This window comes from Silene latifolia, chromosome 7 (genome assembly GCF_048544455.1).
Source record: "Silene latifolia isolate original U9 population chromosome 7, ASM4854445v1, whole genome shotgun sequence".
In the NCBI taxonomy this organism is placed as follows: domain Eukaryota; kingdom Viridiplantae; phylum Streptophyta; class Magnoliopsida; order Caryophyllales; family Caryophyllaceae; genus Silene; species Silene latifolia.
In genome coordinates this window covers 88,903,923-88,928,205 of record NC_133532.1, presented here as the reverse complement: position 1 = coordinate 88,928,205, position 24,283 = coordinate 88,903,923, and positions in this window count along the sequence as shown.

Below are 24,283 nucleotides of genomic sequence, written 5' to 3'. Positions count from 1 at the left end.
GACGGTAGTCGCAGCACTAGACCAATAGCCAAATCTAATAAGAAATAAAACAAACATCCAACTGGAGAAATAATCTCAACTTTGACAACATATGAGAGACATGAAGAAGCTCTCCAAATGTGCATTAGACTCCAGAAATTACCACACACGACCTCCTAACATAATTCAATGAATCAACCATTTTTTCTTCTTTTCTCTTTTGAATCTTTTTTTTTTTCGAAACTCTTTTCTTTTTCATCTCTTTTTCTTTTCTTTTCTTTTTTTTTTTTTTTTTCGAGACTTTTTCTTTTTTTTTTCTTTTCGCTGCTTCATAATACTTCTCTTTTCAACATAAGAGGTCACACAATTGCTACAAAATGATAGCTACTACCCACATGACGATAAAAGTCCCAACCCAACCAAAGTAGCTATAACAATAAAGACTCAAGCAACTGCGACTGTCCCGAAAAAGGTAGGCAAATTCTGGAATGTAGCTAAGAAATAGGATATAAAATGGCTACATGGGTTCAAACGGGCTAACAAAAGGATAATGTAAGGCTTATTTGAACAATAAGAATCGCCTATCCACATGTACTTAATCAAATGAACGCGCAAAAGCTAAGAAACTAATGTCACACTTATGCAGTTTGATATTACATATAACACAAGGAGACCACACTCATCAGCCTAAATAACAATGAGACCGGTTTATTAATGTTCCCGGCCTAGGAAGCTCTAAAGACCTCAAAAATTTAAGTGGTTTACCAACAAAATAAAGTCAAGTCTACTCGGCATAAGGCATATTGTGACGGTCAAGACTTGAGTAAAGAGCTTTGTTTATCATAGCTAACAGGTCAAAACAACGTACATGGACAACTAAATGAGACTCAAATGCAAAGACAAAGCAAATTATCATCATTGCTATGCAATTCACCAAGACTCGACTCAAAATAAACAAAAAATAAATAAAAGACATGTTTTTGGATTTTATAATTTTTCAATTTTTTTGGAACTTTTGATTTTTTCACACAACAATAAGTAAAAGCACACAACAGAAATAAACACACTCCCCCAAACCTAAATGTCACAGTGTCCTCATTGTGACGCCTACAAAGATAGCATGATCACGTAAATCCAAAGAACCTATGGGACACAACTAACAAAGGGAAGAGGGTAAAAGGAAATGCAATAAAAACAAAAAGAAAGATAATACCATTTGTAAAGTAGTAGCCTCCCCAAACCAAATTTTGGAAAAAGAGGGATGTAGTGACCCCTGTGTCATCAAGGCCATCGCAGACAAAGCAACAGATTATCATCAAAACCATCAATCTCGACATAAAGGGACATCAACTCAGGATCAGGAACGGCACTGCGGCCACGGCCTCTACCAGGAGTGGCTCTCCGAACACGGCCACGACCACGTGTGGGGTTATATCCGTATAATACCTTTTAAATTTAGGACTATAACGTAAATTTAACATGCGAATATCGTCATAAAACATAAATACAATAGAGAAACGATAAAGATAGAAATCAACCTCGGGTCCTTTGATGCACGGCGTAAAGAACAGAAATCAAACGAGATTCCCTCCTAATCGTTGCACCCAAGACCTTGTCCGAGAAATGCCCTTGTGCTAGAACGTGTTCTCCGATTGCCTTGCAATATTGGGAGAACTTGTTGTGAGGTTTTCGAGATGTGAGATCTAGGTTTCAGAGAGAAAATGTCTCCAAAACCCTAGTTTTATTTTTCCAAATGAATTAGGTTTCAAAAGGAGAAGAAACCTCTCCTTTTGATGACCTCGGTCCGCGGGTCACTAGAGGGGGGAGTGGGCTTTCCACTTTCTCCTCATTTAACTCGTGATCCGACTGATCCGACTCGTCTCGCTAAATGTATATGACGCGGTTTTTTTATTATAAATCGTCATCGGTTATCGGCTATTAAAACATCAACTAATAACACGGGTTAGTTGAAGTATTAATACATGTCCGACAAAGACGATATTGTATAATTAATATTCAATATACATTTAATTAAATATAAAACGCTTATATTTAATTTTACGAATTAACTGGTTAATTCGCCTTAGCTCATGATATTTAATCCGTATTAAATATAATATCTCAACATCACATTTCTGACTAATTACTAGTCAAAAACTCGGACTAATGGTTAGTCAAATTTGGCATCTACATGACTGTATTTTCATACCGTCACGTCTCTCAAACGTATCCTATAGGTGTGACTTTTAGGGACCAGTTGATCACCGCCATCTGTATGACAATAACGTCAAACTTATCTAGCAAGCCAACCGTTATTGATAAACGTGGATCAACTGATAATAATACCAAAAGTATGCCCTTTGATCCTTTTAGAGGTTTATAAGTCCTTGCACTAACTGTTAAGGACACCAACCCCAACAAGCTCCCACTTGTCCGTACAAGTGTATGTGCAATGACGTTATCCGCACTAACTGGAGGACACAAGCTCCAACAAACTCCCACTTGTCCGTACAAGTGTATGTGCGATAACCGATTCTCATATTCATTTAAAATCTCTCCCACTCAATGTAAAACAATTTGCAGATCCGGATCCGCAAAGGTCGTATTTTACAATCGATCTGTATCTAGAGTGGTTTCCCCGACTAGAGAGTAACTTAACTGATAAAACGAATCCGTATCCGAGCATGGCCATGCATTTCGATTCTGACTCCTCGAGTGGCCCCGAGAAATATCGAGTACGATAAAGGTGAATATTTCCTTCAACTCGAACTCCTTCCGATCTAAGCACAGCATGAAATGACCCAGAAAAAATCTACTTGGCCCCCTGTTACGGATGACCGTGAGAAAGAAACCAAAGTCACCCAAAATCTGCCTTAGTCTCAAGAGACAGTCGATAGTCAAAAGAATCGACTCTTAGGATCACCATGGAAGTCCTATCCACGACCGGGCAACGAATGTTATAAAACATTTAGGACTCCACGTCGATGTCACAATTGTGTCCTACGAAGTATCCGTATAAATCGCCTCTGTGATTGGTCAGTCAACCGGTTGACTTATGGCTCGTTGAACCCACCATCAACCAACGTCACAAAATAATTGCCAGAGTTATCAGCTCATGTGGGCAATTAAGGACTGAAAAATATAATGTTCGTTCAGTTCACTTTGTGGTGTTCAAAATTGTCGTACAATTCCACATGAAAAACAAAATATATATATAAAATATCAAAACGATGATGTCGTATAGAGTACAAAAGAGAATGAATCTAATCCATAAAAGAGTACTACAACTTAGGAACACGTTTAATTCCCATGGAATTAACATGCCCTTCATGCTTATCTTGTCGTAATGGTTTAGTGAGAGGATCTGCTATGTTATCATCAGTAGCAATCTTTTCTATCACTACTTCCTTTTGCTCCACGTAATCTCGGATTAGATGAGCTTTCCGTTGTACATGTCTAAACTTGTTGCTAGACTTTGGCTCCTTAGCTTGGAAGATGGCACCACTATTGTCGCAATAGATGGTGATCGGGTCATTCGAACTAGGCACTACAGATAGCCCATGTAAGAATTGACGCATCCATATCGCTTCCTTTGTAGCTTCAGACGCGGCATAGTACTCGAACTCAGTCGTAGAATCTGTAACAGATTTGTTTCGAACTCTTCCGGTGATGCAGCGCCATTAAGAGTAAAACGAATCCAGATCGAGATTTCGAGTCATCTCGATCCGTTTGGAAACTAGCATCTGCGAATCTTAGGTTTGCGCATAGATTTTGAGAGCCTCCATAAGTCAATGCCCAATATTTAGTCCTCCGTAGGTACTTAAGAATGTTCTTGACAGCCAGCCAATGTGGTTCACCCGGATCTTTGTTGGAATCGACTTGTCATACTCAATGCATATGCCACGTCCGGACGTGTGCATATCATGGCATACATGATTGATCCTATAGCCAAGGCATAAGGAATCCGTGTCATGCGCTCTTTCTCTTCCGGTGTCTCTGGTGCTCGAGATCGGCTCAAATGCACCCCTGGAGCCATAGGAAGGAACCCCTTGGAGTTGGTCATCTTTGAATCTCTCTAGGACTTTGTCTATGTAAGACTCCTGACTGAGAGATAACATCCGTCGTGATCTATCTCGATAGATACGGATGCCTAGAATTCTTTGTGCCGCTCCCAGATCTTTCATCTGGAAATGGTTTTTCAACCATACTTTCACCGAAGTTAATAGAGGTATGTCATTCCCAATCAAGAGTATGTCGTCAACATACAATATTAGGAAGACAATCTTGCTCCCACTCGACTTGATGTATAGACATGGTTCCTCGACAGATCGAGTAAATCCATTTTCTTTAATCACTTGGTCGAAGCGATGATTCCAACTCCTTGATGCTTGCTTAAGTCCATAAATGGAACGCTTAAGCTTGCACACTTTCTTAGGATGTACTGGATCGATGAAACCTTCGGGTTGTACCATGTACAACTCTTCCTCCAAAAAGCCGTTTAAGAAGGCAGTTTTCACATCCATTTGCCAAATTTCATAGTCATGAAAAGCGGCGATCGCTAAGATAATCCGAATGGAACGCAGCATGACTACGGGTGCAAAAATCTCATCGTAGTGCAAACCTGGCACTTGGGTGAAACCTTTAGCAACTAGTCGTGCTTTGTAGATATATTGTTGACCTTCCACAGAATGCTTTATCTTGTAAAGCCATTTGCATTGAAGGGGACGAACCTTAGCAGGTAAGTCAACAAGATCCCACACGTTGTTCTCATACATGGAGTCCATCTCGGATTGCATGGCCTCAAGCCATAGCTTTGAGTCAGAACTAGTCATGGCACCTTTATAGGTTGCGGGTTCACTACTCGTTAAGAGTAGAACGTCATCTATGTCATGTTCCTCGACCATACCAATGTATCTGTCCGGAGGAATAGAGACTCTTCCCGACCTCCTAGGTTCCTCAGGAATATTCACCGCAGCCGGGGTTGAAGGAACAGGTTCCTCCAATGGTTGCTCGGTGTTTGGTTCTGGAATCTCCGACAGGTCGAAGGTTCTATCACTCTTTGCATTCTCGAGAAATTCCTTCTCTAAGAATGTCGCACTAGCCGCAACAAAAACGCGTTGTTCGGTTGGCGAATAAAAGTAATGACCAAGTGTTCCTTTAGGATAACCTATAAAGTATGTCTTGACCGATCGCGGGCCGAGCTTATCCTCGTGTCTCCACTTGACATAAGCCTCGCAGCCCCAAACCCGTATAAAGGACAAGTTAGGGACCGTTCCTTTCCATAGTTCATATGGAGTCTTATCAATGACTTTAGACGGACTTGGTTAAGTATTAGAGCGGTGACATAAGAGCATAACCCTATAATGAATCGAGGTAAAACCGTGTGACTCATCATGGATCGAACCATATCAAGTAGTGTTCGATTTCTCCGTTCGGACACACCATTCAATTGAGGTGTTCCAGGTGGAGTTAAGCGTAAGGCAATCCACACGTCTTTGAGGTGTTGATCAAACTCGTGAGAAAGATACTCGCCACCACGATCCGAACGCAGTGTTTTAATCTTCCTACCTAATAGGTTCTGTACCCTATTCTGGTATTCCTTGAATTTCTCAAAGGATTCACTTTTGTGCTTCATTAAGTAGACATAGCCATATCTACTTAAATCGTCCGTGAAAGTGATGAAATACCTATAGCCTTCTCGTGCGGTGATTGACATAGGACCACATACATCCGTGTGTATGAGTCCTAATAGGTCAGCAGCGCGCATTCCAACACCTTTGAAGGAAATACGAGTCATCTTACCGATGAGACATGATTCACACGTGCCAAATGATTGAAAATCAAAGGCCGAGATAGCTCCATGTTTGATGAGCTGTTTTACGCGTTTCTCATTAATGTGTCCCATACGGCATTGCCATAGATACGTTTGATCTTTGTCACCAACCTTTAACTTTTTATTCATTACGTGTAATATTTCCGTGGTCGGATCTAAAACATAAATTCCGTTCATGGAGGCGCCTTGCCGTAAATCATATCGTGTAATGAGAAAATGCAAGTATTATTTTCTATTACAAATGAAAACCAAGTTTATCAAGTGCGAAACCGAAATAATGTTTTTCGAAAGACTAGGTACATAATAGCAGTCATATAATGACAACTCAAATCCGCTAGGAAGCTGGATCACATATGTCCCCTTTGAGATGGCAGCCACTCTTGCTCCATTCCCAACACGCAAGTCCACCTCACCCTTTATGAGGGGTTCGATGTTTTGGAGCCCCTGCACATGATTACACATATGAGAACCACAACCAGTATCAAGTACCCAAGTTTCGTAACTTGCGTGGTTAATCTCAATCATATGAATAAAAGTCGAAGAGAGAGAAGACATACCAACAGGTTTAACACGACCTGCCTTTAAGTCCTCATGATAAACAGGACATGTACGCCTCCAATGCCCAGTCTTGTGGCAATGATGGCACTCCATGTTTTCATTCTTGCTCTTTGTCGTGCCTGATGAGGTGCTCGACTCACCAGGCCCACTCTTACCTAAACCCGACTTCTTGAACTTCGCCTTACCTCCGCTAGGTTTGCTCGAGCTTTGCCCTTACCCTTCCCTTTATTTGACACAACGAGAACATCTTGTTTCATGCTCCCACTGAACTTCATGTCCTTCTCGGTCTGTACGAGGAGGGAGTGCAGTTCATGCGGAGTTTTCTTCAAATCATTCATATAGTAATTCGCTCTAAATTGCGAATAACCATCGTGGAGTGAGTGAAGTATGCGGTCGATAACAATGTTCTCGCTGATGTTACAGTTAAAGGTCTCTAGTTTCTCGACATTCTCAATCATGCTGAGAATGTGTGGGCTAACCGGTTGGCCCTTCTGGAGTCTCGCATCAAAGAAGCGAGTGGTATGCTCATAGGTCACGATTCTCGGTGCTTTCGAGAATTCCTTAGTGAGCGTGGTGAAAATCTTGTTTGCACCATGGGCTATGAAGCGTTTCTGCAAATTGGGTTCCATTGCAAAAATGAGTACGTTTTTAATCGCACCCACTTCCATACAGAAATCATTAAACTTGGTGATTTCAAAGACTCTAGCGTGGGACCCGGGTTTGCCGGGATGGGCTCTAATACATATTTGAGCTTCCGTCGCGAGCGGCAGCATTCCGTAATGCCGCCTCCGGTCCGCGAAGTTTGATCCATCATTCTTCAGTCGAGTAGACTGATTCATCTGATTCATGAAGATCCGAAGCCAGGACTCACGGTCCAATGTGGCACTTGGCATTGGGTTATCAGTAGAACCAGCCATTTGTTATTAGCAGTTTAAAAGTTCGTGATCTACACTGAAAAAGAAAGAAAAACAAAACGAAATAAGCAACTCATCGAGGTGATTTAAGTCTATTTTAAAATTCATTTTAAACATGTAGACTCTCGCACTTGCATAATTGATCTCCCTCAAGAATGATACAAGTGATCCCAAGACTCAATTTCTGTAAATTGATAAGCCAACTGTTTAGCTAATTCTTCCGGAAGAACTCTTGGTCGATAGATTTCCGTAAATCCTATCTATAGTCCACCATAGTCACAGGATCGTACGAGTGACCATAGTGTTGAGATAAAATAGGTCAATCGGTTCCAACTTACCCGACGTAGAAGGGGTCATATTATGCCTACCGACGAAGAAGGGACTCATTGGAGTTTGACCTATAAAGACCGTTCTCAATTTTTGTTTATACGAGGAAGATCCCATCAACTAAATTATAATTCATATTAAGTGAACGAATAACTAGCGTCTGCGTGAATGAATTAATTTGGATGATGGCTTAAAAACGTGTGACATGAGAATGTCAATGAAAACTAACTCGTGACCTCTATATGTGTCAGTTTTCATGCAATAATTAGGTGGTTTGGTTTTTAGGCGGAAAATGATGCATGTTATCGTTACGAAAAAATAAATAAATGAATGCAATACGTAAATAAAAATTCCTAGTGTGGCCTATCCTAGTAAAACAAAACATAAAACAACTTTGGAATCCACCGTTGGACCCGAGATGCTTGTCTTGATGTTCCATCTTGATCCAAGTAGCGGGAGTGAGCATCCGGTCTCCATCTTTGGTCTTCTCAAAAATTACATTTTAAAATTACAAAATATAAACCTATTTACATTCTAATTAAAAACTGTAATTACAAGTGAAAAACCCAAAACGGAGATACGAGATCTCAAAATACAACCAAGACCGTGTTCCATCATTACGGTAACACGTTCTACTAAGGCCACACTAAGTTACAACCGTTTGCAAAAATAAATAAATACGTAATAAAAGGCATTCAAGGCATTCAACAAAACGATAATTAAATGCATCAACTAAAAACAAATTCATTCGTGACATAATTCTGTAATTATGTTAAATTTATCCAAACCACCTTTTAATGATTAAAATTCATGTGATAAAACTGCTTCTATCAATTTAATTTTAATCTCATACAGTCCGTTACTTTAAATACACGTTAAAAAAACTTAATGGTACGTGTGTGAACCGTTTCACAATCATAGCGAGTGTACAATATCCGTATAAAGTACATATTGAAGCCAAAAGAAAATTTAAAGCAAAAAGAATAAATTTTCAAAGCTGTCAAAACAGAAATCCTTCGATCCAGGGACATAAGTGCTCGATCGAGGGGACAAAAGAACTCGATCGATGAACGCAAGTCGATCGAGAGGATAGCAATCAGAAAGTGCTCGATCGACTAAACTGGTGGTCGATCGAGTACTTTTATCAGCAAATCTGCTCGATCGAGTACGAGGACAACTCGATCGAGCAGTAGGGTTTAGAAAGGGGTCTGTAACAACCCGGATTATAAAACAAAGGAAAAACTTATATAAAATGAATATCAGAGTACGATACTGATAAAAGGGTCAAGGTGGCGGAAACACCTGACCAATCCGGTTCGCTACTAAATCCAAAACCAAACTAATACATTATTCAAAGGTTCTTAAAACATAAAGCAAAATCCTAATTTATTATTCATCTCGCCGCCTGAGTAACTTCCCAAAGCAAGATATCATCCAAAACAAAGAACAATCGAACAACCCGAGAAGGGGGTCGACAATCGATCGGGAGTAACTAGATGCTCTCCGGTCATGTTTACAACAATTGAATACAATCAACAATCATTAACAAATGAAATGTAAAACCAGTAAACATGCGAGATCATCTATACTCATGAAAACCCAACAAAGCTTACCGTGTCTTATCAACCTTAGACGAATGCAATCATGCAAACCTAGACCATATGCAACTACTAGACCATGAACATTACAAGACCAATAGCTACAAACGACCCACAACAACCTAAGGCACAAAGCTAGCATTAAAGCATAGCAAACATGGCAACACACAATCCATAGCAACAGAAGGCATAAAGCTAGCAATCAAGCATAGCGAATAGAGCGAACGCCCGTTAGAGCGTATAACCACGGCCTCTAACTTGCGTAACGTATAACCATCGCCTCTAGCCGACGGAGCGTATAACCATCGCTTTGCCTCCATCGGTGTGGAGCGTATAACCACCGCTCCACGGTACTATGTATAGCGTATAACCACCGCCTATATGTCTAAGACTGGCGGACTCTCGGTAAACCGAACGACACTCGGGACCCGCAGCGTATAACCACCGCTCTCCGCCGCCCGAACATAGACCAAATAAATCCCGCATCAACGGGTAGCGTTGGTTCATTCCGATAGTATATAACTGATACTACCGTCATCTATTCAAACTAGCAAACAAACCAATGCACAGTATAACTGACTGTACTAACATGCGTGAACAACATCACGACTCAACTCATAGAATAGTATAACTGACCACCCTACTTATCATATGAACAAGAGTAACCGAATACATATGCAACAATTATATAATAACAACTGAACATCACATACATGTGAAACAAGTATAAACAACCAATGTTATAGTAACTTCAGCTATAACTTTAACATTAACCACACAATGTTATAATAACCTTAACCATAACATAAACCCTGGATGCGAGGTTATAGTAACCTCTACTATAACTTCAACACATACAACTTGAAGTTATACTTACCTCAACTATAACCTTGACACGAAACTCAAAGTTATACTAGTTCCAACCATAACCTTAAGCCATAAATCTTAGGGTATGTTAGTTCCAGCTATAACCTTAACTCGTACTTCAATGTTATAGTAGCTTCGGCTATTACCTTGAATCATATTTCCAAGGTTATACCTGTTTCAGCCATAACTAGAGCGACTACCCAAAGTGGTATTAACTTTAGCTATAACACTTGAATCATCATCAATGTTATACTAACTTTAGCTATAACTTTGGAGAGAACCTTGTCGCCTATCATGCCGCCACTAGGGTTTATTCGTAAACCCTAATTGCGCTCATGACACCCATAATAAACACATAAACAATATACGACATATAATTAATACATTAAAACATATACAAACATAATTAACATGATAATAAACAATCTAACACGCACCAATCATACAAGACAATCATTAAATCATATTAATTACATCAATTGGCATAAGCACAATTAAAAGGAAACACCTAGTTACCTTATTAAGCAAATAACCCTAAAGATCGTCTTCAACGATGTAAACGTCTTCTCCAGGAGCAACTTCCACGCCTTCATAGAAATCATCCACGTGCCAAAGATAACGAATCTAATAAATATACTAATATATATATATATATATATATATAAACTATAAAACTATAAAAACTACGCGAAACATAAAAACTTACGAAGAAGATAGATAAATCCAAGAAGTAGGATCGATCTAAGCACGAAGAACGATGAAGAACGAAGGAGGAAGAAAGACGGCACGAAACCCTAGGAGGGGCGCGCGGCACGAGGAGGAAGAGAGGAGGAGAGAAACTAGGTTTAGGGTTTTGTGAGATTATGAGAAAAGAAGAGCAAGGGTTTGGTTTCCCTTCTTATTTATAGAGAAGCTCATGGGTTTATTCTAGGTTTAGGCCCAAAACTCACCCATCAACACCAAGATTCACGTGAGACCCAAAGGAGAAACGGGTCTTCATTGTTTTTCGAGCCCAACGAGCCCAAAAGATAAAAGACGGATATTTTCCCGGAAAATAAAATATAAAATATGGGAAAATAAAATTATGGAATTATATTACGGAAATTAGGGGTGTTACAATCCAACCCCCTAAAAAGAAGTTTCGTCCTCGAAACTTGATGAGAGAACTACCTCACTCGAAAAGATGTGGATGCTTCTCTCGCATAGACGCTTCGGTTTCCCAAGTCTCTTGCTCAAACTTCTGACTCTTCCACAGAACCCGAACCAAAGGTACAACCTTATTCCTTAACCTCTTCTCCTACGTTCCAAAATGCGAACAGGACGTTCCTCATAAGTCAGGTTAGGTTCAACCTCGATAACATCAGCCTGAAGAACATGAGAAGGATCACTGCGATAACGACGCAACTGCGACACATGGAACACATCATGAACCTTCGACAAGTTCGGAGGTAAAGCCAACCTATAGGCTACCTCGCCAACTCTTTCGAGCACCTCATATGGTCCAATGTACTTAGGACTAAGCTTTCCCTTAAGTCCAAACCTCTTAACACCTTTCATCGGTGAAACCTTAAGAAAAACCTTATCGCCAACCTCAAACTCAATCGGCCTACGCCGCAAGTCTGCATATGTCTTCTGTCGATCCTGGGCTGCCTTAAGCTTCTCACGGATCAACCTCACTTGCTCAATCGATTCCTGAACCAACTCTGGGCCAAGAATGACAGCCTCGCTAGAATCGTCCCAACACAAAGGACTACGACACTTCCTTCCGTAAAGTGCCTCAAACGGAGCCATCTGAATACTAGCTTGATAACTGTTGTTGTACGAGAACTCCACTAGCGGTAAACTCTTCTCCCAACTAACTTGAAACTCCAAAGCACAAGCTCGCAACATATCCTCAAGCGTCTGAATCGTACGCTCAGTCTGACCATCAGTTGCAGCATGAAAAGCCGTACTCATCTTAAGCTCACTACCCAAAGACAACTGAAGCTTCTTCCAAAACTGAGAACAAAACCTCGGATCACGGTCGGAGATGATATCCTTAGGAACTCCATGAAGACGAATGATCTCTCGTTGATAAGCATTCGCTAGTTCCTCGAGACTCCAAGTCTCCTTCATTGGAATGAAATGCGCGACCTTAGATAGACGATCAACCACGACCCAAATCGCATTCATTCCTCTCGGCGACCTCGGCAAACCCATAACGAAGTCCATCGAAATAGAATCCCATTTCCACGTGGGAATCTCCAAAGGTTGCAGTAGACCACCAGGTCTCTGATGTTCGAACTTAACCTTCTGACAAACCAGGCAACGGCTCACAAACTCGGCGATCTCTTTCTTCATACCCGGCCACCAAAACTTCAGCTTCAGATCCTTATACATCTTATCACCACCAGGATGAACCGAATAGGGAGTACTATGAGCCTCTTTGAGAATCTTACATTTTAAGACCTCACAGCTAGGCACACACCAACGACCATGGAACCGTAGACCATCATCAGGTCCAACGTCGAAGTCCTTGGCACGTCCTTCGCTTATAGCGACTCGAACTCCTTCTAAGTATTCATCCTCTCTTTGCTTAACTCGGATCTCATGAAGGATCTCGGGTTCAGCAACCATCGCACTCAGATCTAAAGTACCAGGAAGAACTACCTCAAGGCTCATCTTCTGGAACTCTCGACTCAAGTCATCAGGTAACACCAACACAGATCTCATACCATGGCACACCTTGCGACTCAAAGCATCGGCAACCACGTTTGCCTTACCCTCATGATACTGCAGCTCCATCTTGTAGTCATTGAGCAACTCCAACCAACGTCTCTGCCTCATGTTAAGATCTTTCTGAGTGAAGATATACTTCAAGCTCTTATGATCCGTATAAAAGTTGCAAGAGACTCCATACAAGTAGTGTCGCCACAACTTAAGTGCAAACACCACTGCTGCTAACTCAAGATCGTGAGTCGGATAGTTCGTCTCGTGAACTTTCAACTGACGGGACGCATAAGCCACAACTTTACCTCTCTGTATCAGGACACAACCCAACCCAAACTTCGACGCATCACAAAAGACATCGAACTCAACGCCATCTTCTGGTAGAGTCAACACAGGAGCGGTAGTCGACCTTTTCTTCAACTCCTGAAAGGCAGCTTCACAAGCCTCGGTCCAAATGAACTTGGATTCCTTCTTCATTAACTGAGTCATCGGTCTCGCAATCTTAGAGAAATCATGTACAAACCGACGGTAATACCCAGCTAGTCCAAGGAAACTCCGAACCTCGTTCACATTCTTTGGACTTTCCCAATCGACCACGGCTCGGATCTTCGACGGATCAACCATAACTCCATCGCCAGATATCACATGACCCAAGAAGGTAACTTCCTTTAACCAAAACTCGCACTTTGAGAACTTAGCATACCACTTCTGCTTACGCAGAATCTCCAAGATAACACGAAGGTGATTCTCGTGTTCAACCTCATCTCTTGAGTAAATCAGTATGTCGTCTATGAACACCACGACACACTTATCCAAATACTCGCTGAAAGTGCGGTTCATCTGATCCATGAAAACAAAGAAAGGTGCGTTCGTCAACCCAAACGGCATCACCACGAACTCATAGTGGCCATACCTTGAACGAAAAGCAATCTTAGGAATATCCTCATTCCTAATCGGAATCGATGGTAACCGACCTCGTGTCGATCTTCGAGAACACACTAGCACCACGGAGCCGATCAAACAGATCCTCGATCCTCGCAAAGGATACCTATTCTTGATAGTAACCTTGTTCACTCACGGTAGTCAATGCACAACCGCATACTACCATCTTTCTTCTTGACGAACAAAACAAGAGCACCCCACGGCGAAGCACTCGGTCGGATAAAACCCTTATCGATCATCTCCTCAAGTTGCTTCTTAAGTTCCTGTAACTCAGCTGGTGCCATACGATAAGGAGCCTTTGAAATGGGACTAGTTCCAGGCAGCAACTCAATCGAGAACTCCACATCTCGTTCGGGAGGAATACTGTAGATCCTCGGGAAAGACATCGGAAAACTCCTAACCACGGGGATATCCTCTAGCTTAGGCTCTGAAACACCATGGACACTTTGCACGATAGATCGATGACCCTTTCTACTCATGTTAACCATCTTCAAAGCGTAAAACCCACTTGACCGTGGGTGTAACCCTAACACCCCGATAAGAAACTCTCGAACTCGTAGGAGTCTTAAGCACGATCTTCGATCACGACATAGGAACCTAGCGTCATAGCGAGATAACCAATCCATACCCAAAATCACATCAAACTCCCCGAGTTTGAATTGTACGAGATCGGCAGGAAGGATCGCCCCTGCGATACTGACAGGTACGTCCTTGAAAAGAACGGAGCAAGAAACAATCTCACCCGTAGGAAGGGATATAGAGGTATGAACGGATGATGAGGAAGAGAGTCCAAAGACGGACGGAAAAAGATTCGGATACGAAAGACATCGATGCACCCGTATCAAAAAGAACAAAAGCAGATAAAGAGTGAACGAGAAAGGTACCCGTAACCACATCCGGATTAGCATCCGTCAAAGACGACTCATAACGAACACTCGTCCAGCCTTCGGAGCTTCAACCTTCGGCGTTTCCACCTTTGGTTTCTGGGGACAATCAACAGCCTTGTGTCCCGGAGCTCTGCATGTGTAACATGTGATCGGAGTATCAGGAGCACAACTCTTTCCCGGATGGTAAGGCTTCCGGCATTTGTAGCAAGTCATGCCCTCCCTAGCTTGACTCTGATCGCGCGAGGTATAAGGACGAGCCTCATACTTCTGTTTCTTCTGGGAAGAACTGGGAGCAACGTAAGGCCTCTTCAAGAACTTACTCTTTGCACTCTCCTCAGCCTCGGTAGCAAGGACGGAATCATAGATGCTAAGAGCTCGATCATAAGCCTGCTGGAAAGAAGTTGAAGGGATACGGACATGCATAGATCCGGACCTTAGGAGCTAGATTCTTCTCGTAGCGACGAGTCCTCGAAACCTCGTCCATAGCTACAGAAGTAACGAAACGTGACAGCTTCACGAACTTGTTGGTGTACTCCTCAACGGTCATGGAACCTTGCTGTAGACGAAGGAACTCCTGCTCCTTCTGCCAGCGCATCTCCTCGGGATAAAACCTTTTCTTCAGAGCCTCAGAGAAAAGAGCCCAACCATATCCTGGCTGAACTTCCAGACCAGCTCTAGCAAGAGCCCACCAGTTGTCGGCCTCGTCCTTCAGGTAATAGGTGGCGATATCCACCTTCTGATCCTCGGGACATCCGGTAGCAAGGAACAACTTCTCGATCTCTCGAATCCAAGCCTCCAAAGCAGTAGGATCATTCGCACCATCATAAGTCGGAGGTCGGTGACGAGCAAAGCGATCAAACACAGTCTGCTGCGGATGGTTGTTGTTGTTGTTGTTGTTGTTGTTGAGGTGGTTGGTGAAACCTTCGGCCATAGATGCCAAAGCGGCCTCTAGTCTCCTGATGCGATCAGCATCGGTCTCACCATTCGCGTTACGCACCATCTGCAAGAACGAAATCTCGTTATAAGTGGTAGAACCTAAGTACCACTCCAAACAACTACTCATACACTTTACAAACATAAGAAAAACCAACCAATCCTATTGGTTTCTACCCCATTTACTCTCACTCATTAACTAGGTCATTTATTTTAGTCATCAACTAAGCGAGAGTTGGGAGCGTGTTCGCTCTGATACCAACTGTAACAACCCGGATTATAAAACAAAGGAAAAACTTATATAAAATGAATATCGAGTACGATCATCGATAAAAGGGTCAAGGTGGCGGAAACACCTGACCAATCCGGTTCGCTACTAAATCCAAAACCAAACTAATACATTATTCAAAGGTTCTTAAAACATAAAGCAAAATCCTAATTTATTATTCATCTCGCCGCACAGAACTTCCCAGCAAGATATCATCCAAAACAGCAACAATCTGAACAACCTGAGAAGGGGGTCGACAATCAGTCGGGAGTAACTAGATGCTCTCCCAGTCATGTTTACAACAATTGAATACAATCAACAATCATTAACAAATGAAATGTAAAACCAGTAAACATGCGAGATCATCTATACTCATGAAAACCCAACAAAGCTTACCGTGTCTTATCAACCTTAGACGAATGCAATCATGCAAACCTAGACCATATGCAACTACTAGACCATGAACATTACAAGACCAATAGCTACAAACGACCCACAACAACCTAAGGCACAAAGCTAGCATTAAAGCATAGCAAACATGGCAACACACAATCCATAGCAACAGAAGGCATAAAGCTAGCAATCAAGCATAGCGAATAGAGCGAACGCCCGTTAGAGCGTATAACCACTGCCTCTAACTTGCGTAACGTATAACCATCGCCTCTAGCGACGGAGCGTATAACCACGCCTCCATCGGTGTGGAGCGTATAACCCCGCCTCCACGGTACTATGTATAGCGTATAACCAACGCCTATATGTCTAAGACTGGCGGACTCTCGGTAAACCGAACGACACTCGGGACCTAGAGCGTATAACCACTGCCTCTCGCCGCCCCGAACATAGACCAAATAAATCCCGCATCAACGGGTAGCGTTGGTTCATTCCGATAGTATATAACTGATACTACCGTCATCTATTCAAACTAGCAAACAAACCAATGCACAGTATAACTGATTGTACTAACATGCGTGAACAACATCACGACTCAACTCATAGGATAGTATAACCGACCATCCTACTTATCATATGAACAAGAGTAACCAAATACATATGCAACAATTATATAATAACAATTGAACATCACATAACATGTGAAACAAGTATAAACAACCAATGTTATAGTAACTTCAGCTATAACTTTAACATTAACCACACAATGTTATAATAACCTTAACCATAACATAAACCCTGGATGCGAGGTTATAGTAACCTCTACTATAACTTCAACACATACAACTTGAAGTTATACTTACCTCAACTATAACCTTGACACGAAACTCAAAGTTATACTAGTTCCAACCATAACCTTAAGCCATAAATCTTAGGGTATGTTAGTTCCAGCTATAACCTTAACTCGTACTTCAATGTTATAGTAGCTTCGGCTATAACCTTGAATCATATTTCCAAGGTTATACCTTTTTCAACCATAACTAGAGCGACTACCCAAAGTGGTATTAACTTTAGCTATAACACTTGAATCATCATCAATGTTATACTAGCTTTAGCTATAACTTTGGAGAGAACCCTTGGCCGCCTATCATGCCGCCACTAGGGTTTATTCGTAAACCCTAATTGCGCTCATGACACCCATAATAAACACATAAACAATATACGACATATAATTAATACATTAAAACATATACAAACATAATTACATGATAATAAACAATCTAACACGCACCAATCATACAAGACAATCATTAAATCATATTAATTACATCAATTGGCATAAGCACAATTAAAAGGAAACACCTAGTTACCTTATTAAGCAAATAACCCTAAAGATCGTCTTCAACGATGTAAACGTCTTCTCCAGGAGCAACTTCCACGCCTTCATAGAAATCATCCACGTGCCAAAGATAACGAATCTAATAAATATACTAATATATATATATATATAAACTATAAAACTATAAAAACTACGCGAAACATAAAAACTTACGAAGAAGATAGATAAATCCAAGAAGTAGGATCGATCTAAGCACGAAGAACGATGAAGAACGAAGGAGGAAGAAAGACGGCACGAAACCCTAGGAGGGGCGCGCGGCACGAGGAGGAAGAGAGGAGGAGAGAAACTAGGTTTAGGGTTTTGTGAGATTATGAGAAAAGAAGAGCAAGGGTTTGGTTTCCCTTCTTATTTATAGAGAAGCTCATGGGTTTATTCTAGGTTTAGGCCCAAAACTCACCCATCAACACCAAGATTCACGTGAGACCCAAAGGAGAAACGGGTCTTCATTGTTTTTCGAGCCCAACGAGCCCAAAAGATAAAAGACGGATATTTTCCCGGAAAATAAAATATAAAATATGGGAAAATAAAATTATGGAATTATATTACGGAAATTAGGGGTGTTACAGGGTCGATCGAGTACAACAGGGACTCGATCGATCAAAAACAAGACAGAAATAGCACTCGATCGAGTAGAAATACGCTCGATCGAATGCAAGCATGGCTGTAAATTCAAAACCCTCGTGAAAACAGTTTGTCGTGACAAAATCAATTGCAACTTTGATCAAAAACGCATCAAAACAAAATAACAATTGACAAAACTTGACATATTGTTATAATTTCCGTATAAAACAACAATATGCACAAAAACCGAATTGAAAACAAAATCAGCAGTGTAAAGAGCCGCACGGTTTTCAATGCACAAAATCATCGTTTCAAAATCGTTTTATGAAAAACACATAGAAAAATTTACGTGGCCTCTCTCTGATACCACTTGTGGGGTTATATCCGTATAACACCCTTTAAATTTAGGACTATAACGTAAATTTAACATGCGAATATCGTCATAAAACATAAATACAATAGAGAAACGATAAAGATAGAAATCAACCTCGGGTCCTTTGATGCACGGCGTAAAAGAAGAAATCAAACGAGATTCCCTCCTAATCGTTGCACCCAAGACCTTGTCCGAGAAATGCCCTTGTGCTAGAACGTGTTCTCCGATTGCCTTGCAATATTGGGAGAACTTGTTGTGAGGTTTTCGAGATGTGAGATCTAGGTTTCAGAGAGAAAATGTCTCCAAAACCCTAGTTTTATTTTTCCAAATGAATTAGGTTTCAAAAGGAGAAGAAACCTCTCCTTTTGATGACCTCGGTCCGCGGGTTACTAGAGGGGGGAGTGGGCTTTCCACTTTCTCCTCATTTAACTCGTGATCCGACTGATCCGACTCGTCTCGCTAAATGTATATGACGCGGTTTTTTATTATAAATCGTCATCGGTTATCGGCTATTAAAACATCAACTAATAACACGGGTTAGTTGAAGTATTAATACATGTCCGACAAAGACGATATTGTATAATTAATATTCAATATACATTTAATTAAATATAAAACGCTTATATTTAATTTTACGAATTAACTGGTTAATTCGCCTTAGCTCATGATATTTAATCCGTATTAAATATAATATCTCAACATCACATTTCTGACTAATTACTAGTCAAAAACTCGGACTAACCTGGTTAGTCAAATTTGGCATCTACATGTTTGTATTTTCATACCGTCACGTCTCTCAAACGTATCCTATAGGTGTGACTTTTAGGGACCAGTTGATCACCGCCATCTGTATGACAATAACGTCAAACTTATCTAGCAAGCCAACCGTTATTGATAAACGTGGATCAACTGATAATAATACCAAAAGTATGCCCTTTGATCCTTTTAGAGGTTTATAAGTCCTTGCACTAACTGTTAAGGACACCAACCCCAACACCACGAGTGCCTCCGATGTGCGCAGCAGTGGAAGTAGAAGCGACAAAGCGCCAAACGGCCTCTCTCGGGAACAAGGGATGCGGTGTCCTCCGCAAAAAAGAAGTAGGCTGAGGGGGGCGGACTGGAATGTAAAAGGGACGGCCTAATGCACCGAAGTCGGTGTTAAACTGTCCAAACTCAGTGGGAGTCACTCCGTAAAGATGGAACACACGGCTATCGTCACCTAGAGTAGTGTAGTAAGAAGGTGATGTGCCGCGATACTGCCCCCCGGAAGCTAAAGTCATAGCCTCCATCTGTTCCCACATCCTCCTCTCTGTCAAAGCAGTGTTGATGCCCGTATGCATCCTCACTTCCCGTTCAATGACGGGATCAAAATGGTAACCTGGAGCATAGCCTGAAGTGGGATAGGCCGAAGGAGGTGGAGGAGGAGCGGGCTGGAAAGAACCTGGCAGATGGGTAGTGGGTGCACGACGTCTCCGGCGCCCGCCGGTGGTGGTAGTAGTACTAGACCCAGGAAAAGTAACCAAAAGATCCTCAGGAATCAGATAAGTGACGGGTGGTGGGCGCACCACTGCCGTACTCTCCTCGAGGGGGTCGACAGTAGGCAAACGGGCGCAAGGAAGAAGCATGTATGACTCACCTCGGACCCTCCAGTAATGGTCCTTCCCATTCTTAATATCAATATAAGAAATGTCTTAACGAAGGTGTTCATCATCAACAAGTGGCTCATAATCAGCCATGGGCTCATATGGGTCATCGCCCTCAAAGTCACAAATAGCCCTAGCAATCTTGGTGACAAGAGCACCACTGTCAAGGTTCCCGTACCTCCCAATCATTCTATCAAATGCCGAACACACAAGAGCAGGGGGAGAGAATTGGAATGTCTCCTCCCTATAAGGATTCAAGTAACTAGCAAGTATTAAGACCTCAATAGTGGAGGTCTTGCTCTTGTCGGACCGGCCATATAACAAATAGCTCAAATACCTCAAAAACCTCAAAAACATACGAAGACAAACGTGTTGGACATCTAACAAAGCCATAACACTGACGTCCGCATCCATATAACCAGTAAATAATGGAAAATAGCGAACGGCAGACAACCCACCAACACCATACAAGTCCCCGTCAGTGTGCTTGTCTAATCCCAGGATTTCAGAAAGGCGGTCGAAGGTTAAAGACCGTTCAACATTAAGCAAACGTAATTTAATTAGATGATCACTGGGAAAATAAGTAAAAGAGCTCAGAAACTCAAGGGTTAGGGCAGGGTAAGATAACTCGTGTAGCGCGAAAAGACCCTGCAACCCGATTTCATTAAACATGCCAAACATAATGTCGTCTATCTTCAAAGTGCGCAAAATTTTCCTATCAACACATCGAGTGGCACTCATAGACTTCGTTAACAGATACACAAACCTGTCCTTCTGGGCTTTGTCACGAAATTCGATAAATGGATAATCGTCTAAAGGAGACAAATCATCCTCCGAAGACACAATCTCCTCAGGAATCACCTCGGGTTGCTGAACCGGGGCTCTCCTTTCTCTAGTCCTCTTATTTCCTTGCCTTGAAGTCGACATTATCTACATAAGAGCAAGTAGAAAATTAAACTTCAACAATGGCATAAAAACAGTCCCGTTTTTGGCAATAATGGGTCCAAAAAATCAATTTTTAAGACTCCAAATGACAATGAAAGCATCCAAAAACATAGGGGAACATGCGTATGTATCAAATATGGAAGATTCCAAGCAATAGAACACAATTCTAACCAATTTAATGCAAAATTTCTACCCGGATTTTGAAGAACCCTAATTCCCAAATTAGCAAATTAGGCATGAATTTCAACAATTAAGAGGCTAGAAAGCAAGGAAAGAGCAATTGTATACTAGCAATGGAAGATTCAATACAATAAACTCAATAATTAAGCAAGAAAAATCAGAATTTTCGAGACACATAGAGGCCAAATCGCGACTTACCTGAGCAATTTAAGCAATGGAATTGAGAAAATAAGCACAAGAGAATGATTCAATCAAGTAATAAGCAAGTAAGCACAAGTTTTAAGTGAGTTTTGATGATGATTGATGATGAATATAGAGAGAATGAGTAGTAGAGGAGGTAGAATGCAGGAAAGTAGTAACCAAAGAAGAAGGGAATTGAAAAGAATTAGAGTAACAAAAGCATAAAACCGATGAAAGAAAAACGCGGAACCCGGTCTAAATGGGATCCTCGATCGAGTCGCAGTTGGCTCGATCGAGGAACCAATTTCAGGACTACCCAACTTTCGTTTTAAACTTTTTGAAATTCTTAGCAGGTTCCTCGATCGAGTCGCAAGTGACTCGATCGAGCTGATAGGTTCCTCGATCGAGTCGCCAGTGGCTCGATCGAGGAAGCAGGTATGGGCTCCTTTCTTCGTCAGTTGTTACTCATAACTTCAAATCCCGTCAAAATTCCTGCAAAAGACACTTGAAAGCATATCAAGTACCCTCTCCTAATCTCTCAAAGTTCAAGGGAACATAAAAACAAAAGCAAAACGTGAATTTAAATCCTAATTACAAACTAAAAGTTTACAAAATCCATTTGCCTCTCGTCAGCGCGATGATTTTTGCGGTCCCGCACGACTGTAATTCTTCATCAGTAAGAAGAATCAATGGGGAAGAGGTCAAGAACCTCTATTACCCCCACAAAAGCACCTTTATAGTATGTCTTCAAGCGTTGCCCATTCACTTTGAAGGTCTTTCCTGTGTCAGAATGCAGTGTAACTGACCCAAATTTGTTCACATCAGTAACAGTGAACGGTCCAGACCATCTACTCTTCAATTTACCTGGAAACAAGCGCAAACGAGATTTAAACAAGAAAAATTTCTCACCAACATGAAATTCTCTTTGCAAGATATGCTTGTCATGCCACTTCTTCGTTCGCTCCTTGTATACTTGAGCACTATCATAGGCATGCAGTCGAAATTCATCTAGCTCATTCAATCGCATCGATCGTTTCTCACCCGCTTGATGAGGGATCCATATTCAGCTCTTTAATGGCCCACATAGCCCTATACTCAAGCTCCACAGGTAAATGACAGGACTTGCCATAGACAAGTCGGTAAGGTGAGGTTCCAATCGGCGTTTTGAAAGCAGTACGGTAAGCCCACAAAGTATCATCGAGCTTCCGATTCCAATCCTTTCTGTTCTTGCTTACCACCTTTTCCAAGATCTGTTTCAGCTCCCTGTTGGAAACTTCTACTTGTCCACTGGTTTGAGGATGATAAGCTAGTCCTCTTCGGTGTGTAACGCCATACTTCTTCATGAGAGAATTGAGATGACGCTCATTGAAATGATTGCCTCCATCACTGATCACTGCGCGAGGCACTCCAAATCGTGGAAAGATAGTCTTTTGAAACAGCTTAACAACAGATTTAGCATCACAAGTGGGGGTGGCAATTGCCTCCACCCATTTAGAAACATAATCTACAGCTACTAATATGTATTGGTTCCCAAAAGATGTAGGGAACGACCCTTGGTAATCAATGCCCCAAACATCAAAAATCTCTACTTCGGAGATTCCAGTTTGAGGCATCTCATGCCTTTGCGAGATATTGCCAGTTCTTTGACAAGCATCACAAGAACGGACAAAATTAGTAGCATCCTTAAGGATAGTAGGCCAATAAAAACCCGATTGCATTACCTTAGCAAATGTCCTAGAAGGACCATGATGACCTCCATAAGAAGAAGAGTGACAATGAGAAAGGATGGCACGTACCTCACCCTACGGGATACATCGTCAGTATATACCATCGGCACACTCTCGAAGCAGGATAGGGATCGTCCCGAAGTACCTCTTCACATCATGCATGAACCTCTTCTTCTCACGATAAGATAAGTCAAGAGGAAGTGTACCTCCTACCAAATAATTGGCATAATCTGCAAACCATGGGGTATTTGCAGCTACAGCTAGAAGATGGTCGTCTGGAAAAGAATCATCGATGGGCAAAATCTCTCTTCCTGAGAATCTCAATCTGGACAAATGATCTGCAACAACATTTTCAGCACCAGACTTATCACGGATTTCCAAATCAAATTCTTGCAATAGTAAAATCCATCTAATAAGTCTAGGTTTAGCCTCTTATTTGGTTAAAAGATACTTTAAAGCTGCATGGTCAGTGTGTACAATAACTTTAGAACCAACAAGATAAGCTCTAAATTTGTCTAATGAATAGACAACTGCAAAAAGCTCCTTCTCTGTAGTAGCATAGTTGATTTGTGCATCGTCGAGAGTCTTGCTTGCATAGTAAATGGCATGTAACACCTTGTCCTTTCGCTGTCCCAAAACAACTCCAACTGCATAGTCACTGGCATCGCACATAATCTCAAAAGGAAGGCTCCAATCCGGAGATCGGATAATAGGAGCTGAGATAAGTGCTTGTTTGATCCTGTCAAAGGCTTGAATACACTTGTCAGTAAACACAAAAGGAGCATCTTTATGAAGAAGCTGAGTTAGAGGTTGAGCAATTTTTGAAAAATCCTTTATAAAGCGGCGATAGAACCCTGTATGACCAAGAAAACTACGCACACTTTTAACATTAACCAGATGCACGGAGTTGCTCAATTACCTCAACCTTAGCTCTATCCACTTGAATGCCCTTACCTGACACCAAATGACCGAGTACCACCCCTTCAGTAACCATGAAGTGGCACTTCTCCCAGTTGAGAACAAGGTTGCTCTCTTCACAGCGCTGCAAAACTTTAGTCAAGTTTCTCAAG